Source organism: Poecilia formosa, unplaced genomic scaffold (assembly GCF_000485575.1).
Source record: "Poecilia formosa unplaced genomic scaffold, Poecilia_formosa-5.1.2 Scaffold4, whole genome shotgun sequence".
Classification (NCBI taxonomy): domain Eukaryota; kingdom Metazoa; phylum Chordata; class Actinopteri; order Cyprinodontiformes; family Poeciliidae; genus Poecilia; species Poecilia formosa.
This window is the reverse complement of record NW_006799943.1, coordinates 4027391-4042675: the sequence shown is the minus strand read 5'-3', so window position 1 is coordinate 4042675 and position 15285 is coordinate 4027391. Positions and strand designations below refer to the sequence as shown.

At 38.4% G+C, this 15285-nt stretch overlaps 1 long non-coding RNA gene across 1 annotated transcript; it reads right to left on the bottom strand.

Annotated features, from left to right (window-relative positions):
* Positions 1-4195: 4195 nt before the first annotated feature.
* On the bottom strand, positions 4196-15285 carry LOC103143776 (uncharacterized). The gene is made up of 3 exons (XR_476828.2): positions 15172-15285; positions 9117-9191; positions 4196-4516 (listed from the first exon to the last, which is right to left on the bottom strand). It is a non-coding gene; the product is annotated as an uncharacterized LOC103143776 (long non-coding RNA).

Genomic DNA, 15285 nt, shown 5'->3' with positions numbered 1-15285 from the left:
GGTTTTTATAGTCAGGAAGGTTTAAAGTTAGTCGTTTTGTTTTAAATGTTCATTTAGAAATGTTCCTCTCCATTCATTTCCTATGGAACCTGAGGCGATGATCGCTTGTCCGCGTACAGCTGAGCGACCGGCAGAATTCGGGCATGTCAAATTTCACAGATGTGAACACACGGGCTCACAATGCAACATAAGAAAGTTGAAAAATGTTTCACTTTTCGTTGCCGTCGTGGAAAACGTTCGCCTTTCGCGATCACTCGTCGTTCCCCGTGTGTTGAGTTCATGACGCCCTGCTGTTACCTTGACAACCTTCCGCCAGAAAGAGGCTTTTAGGTCACAATAGTAGTTTGATTAATCTGCGTCATATGATATTATTGTGTTAAAGTTTTCAGATTAAGTATGTGCTTTACTGTTCATAGACTAAATGTACCAAAAATAAATAAATAAATAAAATAAAGCAGGTGAGATTATGAAGAAGGCTGTGTGGGGACCTGCTTACTGTATTCAAGATATTTTCAGAAAAACAAACCGTCACCTGTGGGAGTTAGTAGTGATAAAATAGAAAGGAAATTGAACATTGAAATAAACAGGAAAAACATGAAGAGATTTTCTTAAAATATTTGTAACCTTTGTTCACATTGTTCTTGTATATTTTTGTGTGATCTAAAGTAGGATCCTACTTCCTCATTTCTCACCCAGATTTTTTTCCCCCTCTATGGTAGAAAACGGAATTCTTAAAAATTTCCACCTTGGAAAAACATTAAAAATTTTCCTGTTTTCCCACCAAAATCTCAGTCTGAATGAGAAGGCGATGTGTAGACAGTATGGTTCGTCTCCTGGTAAAAAATGTAAGCTGTGTTTAAAATCAATGTAGAATCTAACAGGAAGGAGACAAACAGAGGGTCTTCTTTAGGGTATTTTCCAGACCGTGTGACTCTACTGATTAAAGCAGAATGACGACGTCTTAATGCAGGGTTGGATAAAGAGCGAGGGGGGTCAAAGGTCACACATGTTACAGATGTTTACAACCTTTACAAAGTTACAGGAGCCATGATTTCCTAGAACATTCTCTTAGATTTAAAAAAAAAAGAACAAAAAAAAAATCTTTGGTTTTTTGGACTTTGAGATTGATGTGTGTTTCAAAATAAATTCAGCAACAAGTAAATCCCTGGAAAAACAAATAATTTGGAGAATTCAGCTTTTTTTAAAAATCTTATCACTTCACTCAACTGCCACAGATCAATCAGAAGCTTTTATTTTTCAGAATACTCTTGAGATAGTGGACTAAATTTTCCACAAAAACATAAAGTTGGTCGGTGAAATCATTCAAAATATTCTTTTTTTATTTCTTGATTCATTGAAATGAAGACCCAACAAGACTGTATCTGGTTTACCTTGTTCAAACAAACAGGCCTATTTAAATAAAAATCAATAAGCATCAAAAATAAATCTTTCCTTTTCGCTTGACTGAAGTAAACTATCAAGTCATGGATTTAATACATAAAAAAGTTGGTTTCCATTCTGTTTTAACAAGTTTAAAGCATCAGATACTCTACTGGTAATAAACTTATATCTCCTTGACGGCAATGAAATCTTCAATCATCTTGATCTTCATTCACAAAAGTTCTCGACAACAAAAGTTAGAGAACTTTCTGAGTAGACTTAGTGCTTCATGCACACGTGTTCTTCTGTCTCACACGCTTGTTTTTTCCTGTTCTTCTTTCTGTTTATTTTCCATCAGATAACTGACAAGAGGGCTCATCCGGGGAGAAATATAACTGTGAAATTCCACTTGAGTGCAAATCAGTGCTTAAAAGGGTTACAGACATCGTCCACTGTTGGAACCAAGGGTTCTCTTTGCGTTCTTTACGTGAAAGCGTATCAATCTGCCAAACCAGTTCTATCCATCATCAACCAAATGAAGGGTGCCAGTCCCATCTGTCAGCCAGTGCTTGAATTAGGACACCTTTTTTACTTCTAGGAGAAGAAAATATCATTTTCTCCAGGTACAGTACCAAACCCCAGAAGATGCTGTAGGTCCGTATCCAGTTTCTTTAAGAGGAAGTATCATGTATAGTTGGAACCAGATATTTACACATACTGTACAAAAAGACACAAACACATTTCTTTTTCCTCACTTGCTGAAGTTAAATCAGACTTTTCTTCTTTTAGCACAATTAGAATGACCAAAATCATTTCTATTTGCTCAATGCCAGAAAACTTGGACTATCAGAACCTACCAGAAGTTTGTGGTGAGAAACCCAAAAGGTGCAACACAGGTCATACAGTTTAAAAGACTGTTATCCCGGATACAAACCAAATGCATGCAAACGTTCGAGTTCGATGAAAGTTACAAAAAAAAAAGTCATTTCCATGTTTTGGTAATTCTAACTAAGCTAAAGCAAGAAATGTTTAGTCTGATGGAAATAAGTGTCTGTTGAGCTCATTATGCAGATAATTTGAAGTCCAACACAACGACATAACAGATGACTTACTGAAGGCAGAGTTTCAGAAAGAGTAGGGGCTTCTTAAAGAGACAGAGGCCCAATTTCAAAGCATCAAAGTGCCACACACATTTCTGGCTTTGCAATCTCAGATAATATCTTAATTCTAATGTCATAAATTTATCCCTTTACATTATAAAAATATAACATTTTCTTCTTTGAAATTCATGATTTTTCTTGTAAATATGTAAAAATAACCTAGAAATATTTGGAGGAAATGTATTTTTTCTTCTCTTATCTACAACGGCCCTAATACACCACTGTAGGTGAAAGCACCTGAACTTTGCTGGTCCTTGTTAGAGGTGACCTTTTCAAGTTGCTGTTGGAAGTCACTGGAAACGGCCTGAGCAGAAACTGTTGTATAACGTCAAATATGCCTCTCTTTGATCATTTCCCTAAAAATCAGTCTTTTCCTAGAAGCCATTCACTATTAGCCTGCTGTTCAAAAAGAATGTCCAACTACTGAGCGATAATGGATTTCACAGTGTCAGCGCTGTGAGGGCGCAGGAGAGGAATATGGAGGGAGGAAATCAAAGAATCACAGAGAGATGTGGCAGTTTTATCGTCTGGAAGTTTCCTTTTGTGGGGAACAAGGTGATGTCACCGCGCTGGCATTGTGTCTCTTCTATTGTCGGATGATGTCTGCATTCATAGTGATTTGCTTCAACAAAGCAGCTGCAGTGCCTTGGTAAGTATTCATGCCCATGTAGCAGTTTACTTGTCAACCTCCTGCCTCCCGCATCGTACCGACCTTAAAAACTGCTGCTTCAGAACCCGGGGAACTTGCATAACCTAAGCACGCCTGGGTTAGAAAGAAAGGAAAAAGAAAGCCTTTTTCCTTTGTATGCAACTTTTACAAAAATATGTTTTTTTTTTGTCATATTTGTTTAAACTGTCACCATGTCGTGACCGTAAAATGGATACAGATAATATGTGAAAAGATTGAGCTCCTCCACTTCCTCCCTGTGCTGCTATTGCTGTCTGAAGAAATACACCGCTCCCAGTCAATCAGAGCCAAGAGGAGGGGCTTAGCGCTGTCAATCAACATTATAAACTCGCTGCTAAATGTGCTAATGGTGGAGAAATGGCTTACTGTTACTGATAAGCTGTTTATCCACTGTCAAAAGTGGCTATGCTAACTAGCATTAGCATTCATGGCTATTTATGTTGTGGTGAAGCATCTGTAGTGTAGTTGGCAGTGCTAAGACCCTCCTCCTGGCTCTGATTGGTTGTTTCTGATTGAGTTGGTGTATGTCTACAATTAGTAGACATACACCATATGTTGAGAGAAGGCAGAGATCAATATTTTCACAGATTATCTGTCCTATGATATACTGTTACAACATACCGATAATTTTAATAAACACAGTTCTGGAAAAAAATTAAGAAACCACTTATAATTATCAGTTTGAGTTTGAGTAAAATGAACATTGTTCTTTTATTCTATGATTTACTGACAGCATGTCTCTGAAGTTCCAAGCAAATATTTTGTGTTTATTTGTAGAAAATGAGAAATGGTCAAAATAATGACAAAGATGCAGCGCTTTCAGACCTCAAACTGAAAGCGCTGCATCTTTGTCAGATGCAGCGCTTTCTGCATCTGACATTATTTATTTCTTTGTAAATAATGCAAAGAAAACAAGTTATTCATTTAGAAACAACAATCCTAATGTTTTAACTCAGGTTATCAGAAATCAATATTTGGTGGAATAACCAGGAGGTTTTCAATGGGACTCAGTGCAGTGGTCTCTTCATTTTTTCCAGAGTTGTGAGTAAAAGTTGTAAGAGTTACATTGTGCAGCTTTAAGCTTCCTGATTCATTTTAAGAAATAAGTTCCATCTGCACACATTTCCCTGCATTTCCGCTCGAGCGGTCCATTAACGACTACAGCCGGTGTGCGTCCGTCCACGTGCCCGGATGGGAATCCTCAGCCGCCCCACCAGCAGGTGAGGGATGCGATCACTCTTGTTTGCGGCGCTGATTTCTCTGCAGATAGATCTGCTCCGTGAATGGTCTGCAAATACAGGAGAACAAACATGTAGTAGGACAATAAATGTGGGAAGGGAACGCTGTACCACACGGTGCCAGGAGCTTGTATGTGTGTAGCGAACCGTGGCGAAGCTCAAGGGCGCGGGAGTGTATGACAGGAAGATGTCTCCGGGTTTCCCTTGCTGACAGGGACAATATGTGTGCAAGTTATCATTTCCGTGGCACGTCGCTGACACACCTGCACCAGACTTCTGAAGAACTTGGCACATTTGAAGAATGTGTGGGAGACTCATGGTTTCGTTTGATCTACGGACATATTATCTTACTATAAATCTTAGTCACTTTTGCTTACATTTTATTATTTTGAAGGGATATTGGACACAACAAAATATGAGGAAACTATATTAGCAAGTAAGAGTACCCAGGTACATCTTAGTTTAGTAAAAGGGAACTCAGATAATCTGTTCCCAAACAGTGTTAGCTTCTGGTCCCCCTAAAAATCTAAAGAAAGGCTTTAGAGACAAAACCGCTTCTTTAGGGTTAGAAGTGAAACTGTTTTCATAAAGAAAAAAAAATATTACTGGAACATCCTTGCAGCAGCAATGTTTTACGATCTTTGGTAAACTCTTAAAGAAACTAGGACATTTCATGGAAAAGATCAGAAAATCCAATTTCTAAATAAGAAAGTAAAAAACTCCTCAAAGCACATAGTTTGTAGAGTTTTTGATTACTTCAAGAAAAATAAAAACATGGCTTTAGAAATTAAATGGTAACTTCCTGTTAAAGAATACATGACACTGAGGTTACAAAAAGAGAACATATTCTTCCAGCTGACATTCAGGACTAAATGAGAAAACTGGAAACGTTTCTATGGCCGTGTTGACAAGGCTAAACTGAACTAAGCACAAACACTGACCTACTTTTGCCACCTATAGACATCTACAGTGGGATTTTATTTTCATAATAATAAATAAAACATTGAGCTGGATTTGTTCTTTAAGTTTTTGAAATTCTGAGGTTTAAGACGTCAAGTGATGAATGTGAAAAACTGAATCAAAAAATCAGAATTTTCCTTGCCTTTGCTTTTTACACCTAATTAGGAACAAATGTTAGAACAGAAACCAAAAGATAAATAAGTAGGAATAAAAAGTCAATTTTAATAACCACAAAGTGTTTTTTTAACCAACATTTCACCTGTCTGCACCTCATTTATACTAAATTTATGATGGTTGTGAGCTGACTCGGCTGCCTAGCATTCACCTCATCACCACCTGTTCTCTGCTGGGTTCCTGCCTGTGATTCTTACCCACTAGAATCACTGTGTGAGGTAATTTTCCCTTAGCCACACACACACACACACACACACACACACACACACGCACACACACACACACACACACACACACACACACACACACCCCTTAACTAATAGTACTACTGAGAATCAGTGAGACACACGTTAGACAAATATAGTACACGGCTCCCGTAATCAGCGCAGCGTGTGGTTAAATCTTTAGCTCCCCAGTGGACGATAAATCACACCATGGCTGACCGGCGTCGCAGTCGTGACCCGCTCCTGTTGCCCAGTATTAAATCTTCTTATACATGGATTGCTTTCATCGCCACGAAAGCTGGTGTAGCATTCAATTTAAGATTCAGTGTTGGTTTTCCTACACTTGTCTGTCAGCCTGAACGCCTCATCTTGGGAAAGCTGATTGAACACCTTCCTGCCATTGCTGCCTGATCGTCAGAGGACGCAAGTTAAACAAACAAGATGACCCTGATGAGGAAGGAAACAGGCAAAAGGAGTTCATCTGACAGAAGAAGATGAGTCAAAACAGGGTCATCAATGACCTTACTCAAATCAACAAAGCGATAGCAGAATGGCTCAAAAAGAAAAGAGTCAAGTTGTTGCAGCAGTCCAGTCAAAGTCCAGACCCTAACTTCAGTTGAAATGCTTGGTTGGGCCCTCAAGAGAGATTGAGGATCGTCTGCAAACTTCAATAAACCGAAATCATTCCGCCAAAGTAATGTGGGAAGATGTACAGGTCAGATTTAGTCAGAGTAACTAGGTTTACACATCAAACCTGATTTGGATCTAGATCCATTTCAAATCTGTCCACACTGAGTTTTTCAAGTTGCTTTCTTTATACCACGACTGTCTGCATTACATCTCAGTTTGTGACTTACAACAAACACCTGGATGTGATGTGTCTGTATGTTACCTGCTGAGTGGCAGAAGCTCATTGTATTTCTCCTTATGTAAAGGTTCCTATTTTAACTTTTTTTTTTTATATCTGTGAGCTCAGATGTTCAGAAGTAGGTCAGAGCAGATGTAGGTCACATTGCACAACCAGTAACATAAAATATACTAACTAGAAAACTTTTAACGTTTGCAAAAAGAGCCTCTACAGAAAGATGAGAAGAAAGCATAGAGGCAGATTTCTAAAGCGAGCTGCTCTGCTTCACATATCTTTGTCTCTGCTGACAGATTGCGAATGAATTGAGTGAAATTTGAATTGAAACGCAGTTCATTAACAGCTGCTGCTTTTTAACAACTAAGAGCTCCTTTAATTAAACTCCTGATTTTATTTTGATACAACATCAGTTAATAAAAATGGCTACTTATGCAATCAGAAAACATTGTCGCTGGAGAGAACTGGAATTAAGGTCAAAACTCAACGTAATTTTACAGTTTTAGTAAGATTTTATGTTACCAAATTTGCCCACAAGTCAAATTCTACACTGTTTAAACGGAAATTGGCTTTTGTTATCCAACAATGTAGCATGGACCCTGCAGGAGTTTAGTCAAGAGGATTAATGGCGTTTTAAAATTCCATTCTGAAAATAGAAAGCCCGTTTTTACTCTGCTGAATGCTGATCTGTGAAGAGCTATTTAGTTGCAGAACTACTTTGGAAACTATTTTGGCTAAAGGACTTCAGCATGTTTTTAGATTTGTGAATAAAATTACTCTGCAACGGACAAGAAAAATTAGGATGAAAAATAAAAAAAAAAGTCACATATTTGGTTTCAGACCCAGTTTATGATAAAGGCAAAAGAACAGTTGACACCGAGGTTAGAAAACGGAAGATATTCTTCCAGCTGACATTCAGTGTTGGTTGATAAGGTCACTCTGAACTAAACACAAACACTGACCTACTTTAGCCACCCACATACATACAGAAATGTTTGCACTTTAACTTCCTCAGGCATAAAAACATATTTTTTTAATCCAATATTTGACCTATCCTCACCTCTTTTCTCCTAGATTTATGACAGTTGTGAGTTGACCGGGCTGGACGGCATTCACTTCATCACCACCTGTTCTCTGCTGGGTTTCTGCCTCTCTCACACTGGTGATTCTTACCAACTCGAATGAGGCAATTTTCCCTTAGCCACAGACACACACACACACACACACACACGCATGCACACACGCACATCTTAACTAATAGTACTATTGAGAATCAGTGAGACACACAGATGACAGATACAGCACACGGCTCCCGTAATCATCGCAGCGTGTGGTTAAATCTGGCACCTGCACATCTCCAGCTTGAATGTAGCTGCAAATAATGCTGAAAATCACACTCCTTCTTAAATCTTGGGTTTGAGATATAAAGAATTTATATTAGCCACGGGGTAAAAGCGGAGTGTACAAAAAAGGAGAAAAACTTTGCACAAATTTCCTCTTGTGAGTTAATTTGAGTCCCTTAAATCTCTGTAAACTGCAAACTTCATTGTGTTTTACTGAGGTTATTTATTTATTTATTAATTTTAATGTCTTAGGGGTGTAGATGCTTTTGCGAGACTGAAAACATGCAGTCTGTGTTCGAATCGACGGATACAGCCTCTTCTCAAAAACCCTCAGTAACCTAAAGCAACACTTTCAGTACAGCAGCCAACAGAAAATTCAGAAGCCTGCCAACCCACGTCAGTCCTTGAGATGTCTCCGGCTTACTGACAGAAGCAAAATAAAAAATAAATAAAAACCAACAGCAAGCCTTACATACACCCACACCCATACACAGCCACTCAAACCACTTCTAGAGACATTGTCTGGCTGGTTTGTTTCAGTTTTGTTGAGACAAACTTTAAAATGATTTCAAAATACTTATGAACAATAGAACATTGTTTTTTTTTCACCTGTATTTTTATGGTGAATGTCTTTATTGAAGTATCATTTTTTCGAACTCACTTTACCGGCGTGGGTTGAGTGATGTGTTGGGAGAGGTTAGTTTGCCATGTGCTTACTTTAAACTTTCAATTCATTCTCCAAAACCAAAATAAACACATGTGAACACCCAATAAAGCCTGGTATGATAATCAGCTGGGGTTTTTTTCCTCCACATCTCCTGAAACAGCTAAACACGTAGATGCCGATGTTATGCCAGAAAATGCACCAACGATGTTGCTTTTTCAAAATAAAGTACATCTTAACATTTCATGACATTTAAATTAATTTCAAACTCTGATTGTGAAGAGTATAGGAACACAAATATAGGCTATTCTGCCCGTATGGATCAGGCACATTGTCATGAAACCCCATCTGGAAATTTTTCCCCCCATTATTAATAACTCTAATACATTTGTGAGAAATAACAACCAGGCTTTTGAGACTTACCCTTCGAACCTTATGGCCACTTTGTAAGCCAGGACCACTATGGCAGTAAGAACCAACCCAACAGGACTGGCACCACTGGAGACAGAACCAGAGAGAAAAACAGAAGATAGATAAGAGGGTATGACGACATCGCTGAGACAAAAGGAGATCCCTATTTAACTTCACTGGAACACATCAGGCAAGAAAAGACCAAGAACTACCTGTCCTACATATTACAGATGAGAAATGTGACACATTTGTGTCCACATACACATGTGACATACACATGTGACATACATGTGTATGTGGAAGTGATCAGAATACAGCTGGGTAAAAAAAAAAAGATTCATTCAGTGACAACGAAAAAAATCTATAACTCATAATAGACAAATGTGACTGTAGTGCCAAGACCATAAGTTATGAAACAGCGTTATTTGAGCCAAAGTAAATAGCTTTTTGTGCAGAGTGGTGATGTAATTTGAAAAGCATAGTTTTTGAATAAATGAAAAAAAAAAAAGAAAAAGAAAAGTATGCTGCCTATTTTGTAAAATTATTTTCACCCAAAATTTCTGGAACTACTACCTTGGTTCTTTAAAAGCTTCTCTGGGTTCTTTAGTGACTTTTTGGATGAGCTGTTTAATCAGTCTTGAGTTGATTTCTGAGTCATCTGGCCACGTCTAGGGAGGTTCACTAATGTTCCATGTCAAACGGGTCTGACGTCGTCAACATCTGACCAAGTTACGTTTTGCGTAGCCTGGTTGATTTGCTCCAAACCAGTAGATGGAAACATGCCTAATTTGAATTTTCTTTTTTTCCCCCCTTCTGTTGTGACATTTTTAAAATTTAACTCACAATTTGCATGACAGTTGAATTCTTCTTCCAAGAAAGTAACTTAAGACTGGAGCTTTTTAAGATGGCTGAAATCGGCTTACTCTTCATGGATTAGATGCTAGCGTTAGCCTTAACAGAAAATGTGAAGGCTCTTGCTGGCTGTCTTAGCTGGTCACCAGTTTAGAAGATGCTTTTAGTAGGTGACAGGTCAGCCAACTCACTGCAGGCACGAGGTCAGCATGGTAACTTGTTTCACAGATAAATTGTACAAGCAGAACAACTTCGAAAGTTGCTTTAGTGTGGGTAAAGGTCATAATAACAAAGCAATCTTTGCAGAAACCCCTAACCTAAATCAGCAAACCAGAAATACAATTACTCCTTGTCTAACACAAACATTAAGATGTCCACAGCCAATGTGTGTGACAGAAGATCAGGCTGAATGCTGAGGGAGATGAGTGGCTCTGCAGCGTTGCTATCTACGTTACCTGAATCTGCAACTGTCATCAGTCAGCTGCGGCACACATTACTGTCATGTGTCTGCTTCTCAGATTATACAGATTAACATAAACAAAGGCCATTAAGGCTCGTGGTCTATGGATTTTGCGGAGGACAAGGAACACCAATCAACCTGCCTGTCAATACCCCCAAAGTTCACCTTTACGTTGAGAAGTAGATGATAAACTCTACATCCAGTTGCTGTTATTCTCTTTAGTTTGAAGTGGCATTGGCGGTAAAGTACCTGCCGATTAAGACTCATGTAATAGAACCCAAAAGGGGTCTATCCAAAATGGGATGCACAGATGCAGCCGTGTAACGTTCTGTAGCTCTGTCACTTTCCCCTCAACCAGCAGTATACAATGTCTAAACAGAGGTAAACAGGAACTAAAGGAATTTGAAGATGCAATGGAGAAGAACCTTAGTACCTTAGAACCCTTAGTAAAATTTGGGAAAACCATTAGATTTCTCAGAATAAAAACAAATAATCTAGCACAGACTGCAGGGCTTTGGTGAGGTATACTAAAGAGCTAGGCATAGCATATTTACTTGAAATTACACTTTGACTGGGCTGCCATCTTCATTCATTTAACAATCACTGGAAAAACACAAGATCTTACTAAGTATTTTTGGCCTAATTTCTAGTGCAAATATCATACATACAGGTGATCGGTCAATGAATTAGGACTTTGACTATCTGCCTTGTCTCTGTGCTGTGAAACACAAAGATTATTTTTTACCCCATGAAACATACACTCCAGAAAACTCCAGACTATCAATGCACACATTGATACAATACATTTGCATTTAAAGTGTTTTAACATGACTTTGATTTCTATGTCAGCGATGGAACAGCTGCGATGACATTCCTCTCATGGCTTCAATCGGCTTCAGATGTTATGCACAACATTCGCCTCCCACTTATTCAGACGGACCAATCTGACGCCATGACTCAACGGACCTCGTTTCACGGTTTCTTTGTGCTACTGACCCATTTCCAAAACCTTGTTACTACAAATATTGTGACCAAACCTGGTCACCGCCGGTTGACTTGATTGTGTCACGTTATGTCCATTTGAGAGAAACACTCCCTCAATTTACGCTTCCGCTTGAAAAGCGGCGAGGAGCTGACAGTGGGGAAGTACTATTTAAAAGTTGCCCCTTTCATCTGTGTGTGTTTCACGCTGTGTGACTCAGAGTGATTCTCAGTACAAGCTCATTATCACCTGATCCAGAAAGAGCAGATGAGCTCCCGTTTTGGGGACAGGCAAATTAACAAAATGTGACATCAGAATTTTATTATTCTCCCATTGATTTGTATGTTATTATTGGTATAAGTAATCTCATATAACTCTTTTATGGAAAAGAATGTCTTAGAACATAAATTAACATACAGTCATCATCACCCTAAAATAATGGTCAGTTATTTTTAGCTAATAGTGATTTTTTTTTCTTGCCCAAAATATTTTTTAGAAAGACAGAGGTGGTGATTTCCCCCCCAAAAATCCACTTTTAGCAAAAAAAATAAAAAATCACTAGGACTATTATTTTAAGAATGTGACGATACATAGTGTCTGAATACGTCAACCAGTCGATGATCATAACATTTCTGTTTTTATTTCAGAATTTTTGGCTGTGCAGCCGACTACACCTGGACAAGCATAAGCTGGATAAGAACCAAGCAAAACTATAACGGTACAAAATGGCAAATGGAGCAAAAATAATCTTTACTCTTTGCTTGTTACTGTAGTTATCGGGAAGCAAATGGAAAATTTCCAAATTTAATGACCTCGAGATTTACCAGCAACAAGAAAAACAACTACAGTATACCCGGAGGGACATTTCAATGCCAAAAAGGGCAAATGCCATTGATGTCAAAACGACATTGATTTACTAGCTCCTATCAATACTATCAATACAACGAAGCACTGCTTTGTCACCAGCCAATCAGATTCCCAATCAAGCCAGTGCTTATGTGGCTGCGCTCCAACATGGCAGCCCAGAGTTTGAGGGCGTGATGTGGCCCAGAGCGCAGAGTGATCTTCTCAGACTGGGAGCGTCTTTGTTCCGTGTCTCTCAGAGACCCCATGCCCCACCACATGATGAATGTCTCTGATATAACTGACCACAGTTGTAATGCACTCGGCGAAGACGGTTTTAACAAAACGAACCTTTCAAAAGCGAGCAAAGGGTAGGGGAAGGTGCACAACAACTAAAAACCGAGATGATTGTAGAATTTCCACACCATCACTCAACATCTGAATACTATAAACTATAAAGCTAGATTCCCTTTTATGTTTTCATGCTTCATTTGCCTCTATATACCAGAGCTCTTATTTATGTGACCTCCAGAATCCATTATTCTTTCGTCCATCATCTGTACCTGCTTGTTCATGCAGGTGTAGACGACAGTCATTGGGTAATGTTCACTAGTCTACCACAGGGCAACCCAGATATTGACGTAAATCTTTTGGAAAACTGAGCAATTCTAGACTTAATTGTACGAACTATAAGCCAAATTAGAATGTACTTTATTGTTTTATAGTTTCTGAGAGTCTGCTGTGAATTAGGCTTTTAAAAACAGATCTATTTTAATTAGATGCATTTTATCAGCTGTGATAAAATGTCTGTTGCAAAGTGTCACCACAAAACAGACCAATTACAAAACGCTTCTGTTTGCAATGAAGTATTTTAACTTACATTTTACTACATTTTGAAAATAAAATTAGATTGTTGCAAATATAGTTCTGCAAATTATTGCTTACTGGATATGTTGGTACTAAAAGCTGTTGGTTAAAAAATAAAGCTCTACTTCACCAATTTGTTGACATGATCTAAAAAAAAAAACTAAAAAAAAACCAAATCCAATATTTAGTCACTAGATGGAAAAACATGAAGCAGCTATATTTAGATTCCATTTTATATACTCCGCTCTGTTCAGCTTGTCTTAATGCAACATTTCCAGTACATTTTCTAACAGGTGTGAGCTCATTTGGTGGCCAGTTCACACAAACAGGACAGAAAAAGCTGATGGGGTTCGAGGGCTAACGGAGAGGCTGTTATCCTTCACAGCCTCAGACCGTTCACTCACAGTAAACAAAAACACTCCTAAGGTTAATCTTATTAGTCACAACATGATTTAGAAAATAAATTCAATGAGAAATTTAAGTAGTGATAAAAGACGTGTATGCAGAACATGAAAACTTTATTCAGAAAGACAAACCCAGGACCTTCTTGTTGCAAGGCAACGTGTTGCCAAGCACAAAACTGTGCAGCCACAGTTTCTTTAAAGAATTAAAAAGATGTCTGAAATCACTAAATGAGGTTATTTGCAAAACTTAAAAACTGGCCAATGTTGTATTACAGAAAGGACATCTTTCCAACTAAAGTGACTTCATTTTCTCACCCTCTGAATAGCCATTTATCCCATCGTTGTCAGTTATTGTGGACTTTGTTTAGCATTACAAGAACTAAGATTCATTGTAGCAACAGCCAACTCAATGTGATGATGCTTAAAAATCCATAAACACACAAAAAAGCATTATTGTAATTGCCATTCCACCAGGTTGGTGTAGCTTCATCGTGTAGCCCTGTTGTTAGCTTGTGCGTTAGATTCATGGCCATACCAGAAACGTGAATACAAGACTTTAGTATGTTTATAAAGAAAAAAAAAGTGATTAATCGCTTTTATATTTGTTGCCCCTTAAAATCAATGTAATTAATTAGTTCCATTAATTAATGGAAACTAACACGTTAAAGTTCTGGCACTAGTATGCATGTACTGCAGGTGTTCTTCCTCTGTTCTGTTTAGTTGATCATGTATCTACTTCCTGTTGGTGATGCCTTCCATAAATTCAAAATCAAATTTAATTTTGACACAAATGATATCCAACTTTACATTTTCTAGCCCTCTTACCTACAAAGCCTCCAAAACGTTTTCACTCCCATGGCAGATTCCCCCTTTCACTGTTTTTTTATAAATTAAATCTTGGGCCATGTTGCTTAGCATTTTTGGGAAATATTTGTAAAATAAAAACTAGCTATTCTTACCTGAAATTCCTGTGTTAAATCAAATTAAATTATTGTTATTCAATTCATTGTTCTATGTCGACTCAAATTAAAGTTTTGGTTTGACTATGCACACAATGAAAAAGAACAATTTTGAGGGTTTTAATACATTTTACAACTATGCTACTAAGTGTGAAGGGAACTGCATTTAAAACTGACCAAGCAAGACAAAGAAGAGAGACATTTGAAAATAGCAAAATTAAGTAGAGGTGTAAGAAAGCGTCCCTAATCCAGACGAGTCTTAACAGCAATGAGGGGAAAAAAAGTGATGAAGAAGAGAGAGGGGAAAAAAAGGAGACTGAGCTTTTATTAGTCTGGTCATCAACTCCATAAAAGCTTGCCTAGCAACCACACACGCTAATCTCCCAGCCATTTTGTCACAGTTGCCATGGAGACTGGGGGCACACGTAAAACTTATTTTATCTTGCTGCGTTTTTCAGCCGTGACTTGCAACTCGGAGAACAACAACATGTTCCATTTTTAGGTCGGGGGTTCATTAATTATGCGTGCACTCTCCTCATTTAGAGCGCCGTTTGACGTACGCCGCTGCCGCTCCGCTCAGCCAAACGCATCAATTCTGCTGGAGTTTCATCGTCTCGGGGCGACAAACTTTCAAGATGGTGATTAACAGCGAATTGTTTGCAACAAGTCCGTCAGTAGAAAACGGGCAACATTTACTCACATGAGCGCGAGGCCGAGATAGTTGGCTGTGCTGCCCCAGTACATCGGGTTCTCTACGACGCTGAAGGGGAAACCGGTCACCTTCTCATCCATCAGTATGCCAAAGTAGTCGCCT